At 38.2% G+C, this 6000-nt stretch overlaps 1 protein-coding gene across 1 annotated transcript in view; it reads left to right on the forward strand.

The window, feature by feature from the left end:
- Positions 1–4130, forward strand: part of TFAM (transcription factor A, mitochondrial) — a 38079-nt gene extending 33949 nt beyond the window's left edge. The window contains exon 7 of the mRNA XM_010339346.3: positions 1–4130. This exon is cut by the window's left edge and continues 24406 nt beyond it. The gene's annotated coding sequence lies outside the window, so the exon portion shown is untranslated.
- Positions 4131–6000: the final 1870 nt, after the last annotated feature.

The raw sequence follows: 6000 nt of genomic DNA on the forward strand, positions 1-6000 counted from the left end.
CCTCCAAACAGTTCCAGCCTCTGGTATCTTTTCAGCAGGGCCCCACTCTACTGGTACTAATTTACTGTATCAGTCTGTTTTCTTGCTGCTGATAAAGACATTCCTGAGACTGGGACAAAACAAGAGGCTTAATTGGGCTCAGAATCATGGCAGGAGGCAAAAGGCACTTCTTACATGGCAGTGGCAAGAGAAAATAAGGAAGAAGCAAAAGCAGAAACCCCAGATAAACCCATCAGATCTTGTGAGACTTATTCACTATCATGATAATAGCACAGGAAAGACACGCCCAATGATTCAGTTACCTCCCCCCGAGTCCCTCCCATAACGTGGGAATTCTGGGAGATACAACTCTGGGTGGGGACACAGCCAAACCATATCATCAATCATCAAGTTTTTATTGTTTCCAGATTTTTGAGCCATGAATTGAAAGGCCTTCCTATTCCTGGGTTATAAAAGAATTTACCTGTATTTTCTTCTAGTATTTGTGTGGTTTATTTTTTTGGCATATAGTTATCTCAATTGGAGTTGATACTGATACATGGTATGATGAATGGATCCAGTTTTATGTTTTCTTCGAATAGTTGTCCATTTGTCTCAATATCATGTATTAAGAAGTTCATTCTTCCTACCCTCACCTCACAAACTTAGTGATTTGAGATGTCACCTATAGTACATATTAAATGTATGTATGTGTTTGGGCCTATTTTAAAGATTTCAAATTCTGTCCTATTGGTCTGTCTGTCCAATCATGCACTATTATTATGCTAATTTAATTATAGAAACTACAATATGATTTCATATCTGATATGGCTATGCTCCTGTCCCCACCATTGCGCTTGTCTTTCTTGCCTCTTGGCTATTCTTGCTTGTCCTTTTTCCTATATCGCTTTATTTTTTTAATTGTATAAATTTATGGTATGTAAGTATAATTTTATTACATGCAATGGTGAAGTCAGGGCTTTTAGGATATCTATCACCCAAATAATGACTTTGTACCCATTAAGTGATTTCTAATTATCCACCCCTTCCACCCTTTCACTCTTCTGAGTCTCATTGTCTATCATTACCCTCTCTACATACATACAGCTTTTCTGGCATCCATTTAGAAGTAAGGATATACAATATTTATATTTCTATGTCTGGCTTGTTTTATTTATTATAATGACCTCCTGTTCCATTCACATCCTTGCAGAATACATGATTTCATATTTTTATGGCTGAATAGTACTCCATTATGTATAGATAGCACATTTTCTTTATCTAGTCACCTGTTGATGGACACGTAGGTTGCTTCCATATCTTTGCTATTGTGAGTAGTTGAAAAGTGCAGGTATCTTTTTGATATATTGATTTCTTTTCCTTTGGCGAAATACTCAGTAATGGGATTGCTGGATCAAATGGTAGTTCTATTTTTAGTTCTTTGAGAAACTTCCCTACTGTTTTCTATAGAGGTTGTACTAATTTACATTCCCCTCAACAGTGTATAAGAATTCCCTTTTCTCCACATCCTCCCCAAAATCTTTTTAATAATAGTTTCTGATTGGGGTAAGACGATATCTCTTTGTGGTTTTAATTTGCATTTCTCTGATGATTAGTTATGTCAAACATTTTTTCATATACCTGTTGGCCATTTGTTTGTCTTCTTTTGAAAAAATGTCTATTTATGTCCTTTGTCCACTTTTTAATGATAGTATTTGGGTTTTATTTTTCTGTCGAGTTGTTTGAGTTCCTTGTATATTCTGGATATTAGTTGCCTGTAGGCTGGTTTGCACATATTTCTCTCATTCTGCAGGTTATTTGTTCATTCTGTTGATTACTTCTTTTGCTGTTCAGAAGTGTTTTCACTTAGTTAAGTCCCATTTGCTTGTTTTTATTGCCTGTGCTTTTGAAGTTTTAGTCATAAATTCTTGCCTAGACGTATATCTAGAAGAATTTTCCCTGGGTTTTCTTCTAGTATTTTTATAGGTTTGGGTCTTATGTTTAAGTCTTTAATCCATCTTGAGTTGATTTTGGTATATCCGTGTGACTTTAGAATGATCTTGTCGTCTTTATGAAAAATCTTGTTAGCATTTTTGTTGGAATCACAATAAATAAATAAATAGGTTAATTTCGGGAGAACTAACATCTTTATGATGATGAATTTTCTTATCCAGGAATATAGTATGTGTTCTAATAATTCTCATTTAACTTTGTGTCTTTCTGAAATGTTTTGAAGTTTTCCTCATGTAGGTTTTGTATGTTTCTTGTTCCACTTTTTTCTCTAGGTATTTTATAGTTTTTTGGTTGTTGGTGTTTTGTTTTGAGACAGGGTCTTGCTCAGTTGCCCAAGCTGGAGTGCAGTGGCATAAACATAGCTCACTGCAGCCTTGATCTCCTAGGTTCAAACAATCCTTCTGCCTCAGACTTCCAGGCAGCTGGGACTGCAGGTGTGTGCTACACCTGGCTAGTTTTTTTTTTTTTTTTTTTTCTCATAGAGATAGGGTCTTGCCCTGTTGCCCAGGCTGGTCTTGAACTCCTGAACTTAAGTGATCCCAAGGTGCTGAGATTACAGGTGTGAACTACTGCATCTGGCCTGTTGCTTTTTTAAATGGGATCTTCTCTTTCATGATACATTCCAACTGAATACATTTGTGCATAGGAAAGCTATAGATTCTTTCATTCAATATTAAATTTACATTTTTTTGTTTTACCGAATTCTTTTTTATTGCTTATATATAGTTTTTCATGAATGTATAGTATTGCATTATATAAAAATACCATGAGTTAACCAAACTCTTGATATTGAACATTTAGTTATATATGTATGGGGTTGGGTATGTTTTACATTTTTCCACTATTAATACAAAGATGTGAACATCCTGGTGGCTAAATATTTTTCATTTCTTTAATCATTTCCTTATAATAAATCTCTGGAAGTAAATTTACTGCTTTATTGGATGTCAGAACTGGAAAGCTTTAAGAAATATGTTTTGACAAGTTGCCCTGGAAAAGGCTTGTACCCATTTATTCTTCAACAAGTTATGTCTGAGAAGGAATAGAGTTTAATTTTACTAGGCCAAGCAAAACATCAAGCTCATTAAAGGCCTAGGGCAATGACTTTCAAATATTTAGCCACAGACTTTCTGTTTACAAGGAAGTTTTTTTTTTGTTTGTTTTGTTTTTTTTTTTGTTTTTGAGACGGAGTTTCGTTCTTGTTACCCAGGCTGGAGTACAATGGTGCGATCTCGGCTAACCGCAACCTCTGCCTCCTGGGTTCAGGCAATTCTCCTGCCTCAGCTTCCTGAGTAGCTGGGATTACAGGCATGCGCCACCATGCCCAGCTGATTTTTTGTATTTTTAGTAGAGACGGGGTTTCACCATGTTGACCAGGATGGTCTCGATCTCTTGACCTCGTGATCCACCCGCTTCGGCCTCCCAAAGTGCTGGGATTACAGGCTTGAACCACCGCGCCTGGCACAGGAAGTTTATGTATTATATTGAATTATATGAAATTGATATTTTTGAATGTAATATGGTTGAATATCAGCAGTTTCCCATGGTTCAAAATAACAGAAGCCTAACAGATATAGAAAAAAAAAAAGCACAGCTGCTCTGATTGATGATGGAGTAGGGATATTCAGAAGACCTCAGAGAAGGGCTTAAGAGCAGCTCTCTAGGCACAAAGCCCTGGGTGGGAAGGCAGTGAGGGATCTGGGAATGCTCAGGGCCTCAGTCAGGGTGAGTGTGTAGACAAGGATGGTGGACAGTGTGAGGGCCCTGATTGCCTGTGGGACAGGAGCTGGGAGAGAGGACAAGAACATCAACATCATAGGCCGGGCGCGGTGGCTCAAGCCTGTAATCCCAGCACTTTGGGAGGCCGAGGTGGGTGGATCACGAGGTCGAGAGATCGAGACCATCCTGGTCAACATGGTGAAACCCCGTCTCTACTAAAAATACAAAAAACTAGCTGGGCATGGTGGTGCATGCCTGTAATCCCAGCTACTCAGGAGGCTGAGGCAGGAGAATTGCCTGAACCCAGGAGGCGGAGGCGGAGGCGGAGGCGGAGGTTGCGGTGAGCCGAGATCGCGCCATTGCCCTCCAGCCTGGGTAACAAGAGCGAAACTCCATCTCAAAAAAAAAAAAAAAAAGAACATCAACATCTGACAAAGGATCAGGTACTTAGGACATTTGCCTTTAACAGCAAGTCTGACCTTGCCCTTTTGTGAGATTGCAATGTCTGAGAAGCAGTCCTGGGTCCCTACAGTGTCTCCTTGATGTGTGAAAAGATGTGGGTTCAATCCCAGATCAATTATTTATTAACAATGTGACTTAGGGCAAGTTTTTAAGCTTTTCTATGAGTTATTGTTCTTTTCTGTAAACTGTAAGAATTCCTACTGTATCAGCTTGTTGTTAAAATATGACGCTATGGCCAGGCACAGTGGCTCATGCCTGTAATCCCAGCACTTTGGGAGGTTGAGGCGGGGGGATCACTTTGGGAGGTTCAGGAGCTCAAGACCAGCCTGGCCAATGTGGTGAAACTCCATCTCTACTAAAAATACAAACATAAGTGGTGGTGGGTGCTTGTAGTCCCAGCTACTTGGGAGGCTGAGTCAGGAGAATTGCTTGAACCCAGGAGGTTGAGGTTGCAGTGAGCCAAGATTGTGCCACTGCACTCCCGCCTGGGTGACAGAGCAAGACTCTGTATCAATAAAATAAAACAAAATCAAAAGCACAATGCTATAAGCTACCTTAAATACTTAACGTATTACATAGCACACAATAGATTCTCAAAAATGTCAGTTGTAATAATAATTTTATTATCTGATATTCATTCCTTTTGCTGTCATCAAAATTCAAAAGATATCCAACTGTGTGTTCACTTACAGACTCTATCTTAGGGATTCTACCTCCTTGATATGTCTGTGAACCTATGCAATAAAATAACAGTAATAATTCCTCTCATTTTATAGAAAAGAAACTAAAGAAGCTTATTATTTAGCTCCATGAGGACCATTAAGCACTGGCACTCATTTTTATTCTCAAAGACCCTCAGGTTGAAAAAGACCTGGAAGTCATCTATTAGTTCAGGTTCAATCTGATTTCTGCTTCACATCTGCAACACCGCTGGTGAGAGACAAGCCTAAGGATGGATAGCAAAATCCACAATACCCATGCCATCATGCCTCTTTCAAGGGCTCATGTAAACATTATTAATTTTTTTTAACTTGTCTAAGTTTACAAAGCTAACTCTTTTTTAATGATATTTATTTTACTGCTGAGCCCTGATGGGCCTCAGAATCCTTTTCAACAAACTCTGGAAGCAGCTAATACTAAACAATTTGATCTGTCACACTGAGTTGAAATCTGTGTGCTGTTCTGACCCAGCTCTAGCCGAGAACTAACCAAAGGCTGGGAATGCATTTCTACTTGCAAGAGCTAGTTTCATTTCTGAAAAAACATGCTGTCTCATTTCACTTTTGAATTCCCCCACAATTTATGCATAAATGCTTAAAGATTTTTATAATGAATGAAAAAATAACTAAATAAAAGATTTACAGAAGTGTTTCATAACTTGCCTCAGAGCTCCTGGAAAATGTATTGGTTTATTCTACATTTATTTAGAACCTATTATGTTAAGTACTATTTATGTGAGGTGATCAAGAACGTCTGCAATGATATGACTTTTTAAATTATAGTGAAATATACATAACATAAAATTGACCAGTTTAACCATTTGACAGGTACAGTTCAGTGGCATTAAGTACAATCTCACTGTTGTGCAACTATCATCCCCATCTACCTTCAGAACTTATACACAGTCATAAACTGAAACTCTGAACCCATTAAACAAAAATCATCCAGTATCCCATCCCCCCATCCCCTGGCACCCACTACTCTACTTTCTGTCTCTATGAATTTGACTACTCTAAGAACCTTGTAAGTGAAATCATACAATATTTATCCTTTTGTTTCTGGCTTACATTACTCAGGATAATGTCTTCAAAGTTTGTCCATCTTGTA

The sequence above is a fragment of the Saimiri boliviensis genome, chromosome 12 (assembly GCF_048565385.1).
Source record: "Saimiri boliviensis isolate mSaiBol1 chromosome 12, mSaiBol1.pri, whole genome shotgun sequence".
In the NCBI taxonomy this organism is placed as follows: Eukaryota; Metazoa; Chordata; class Mammalia; order Primates; family Cebidae; genus Saimiri; species Saimiri boliviensis.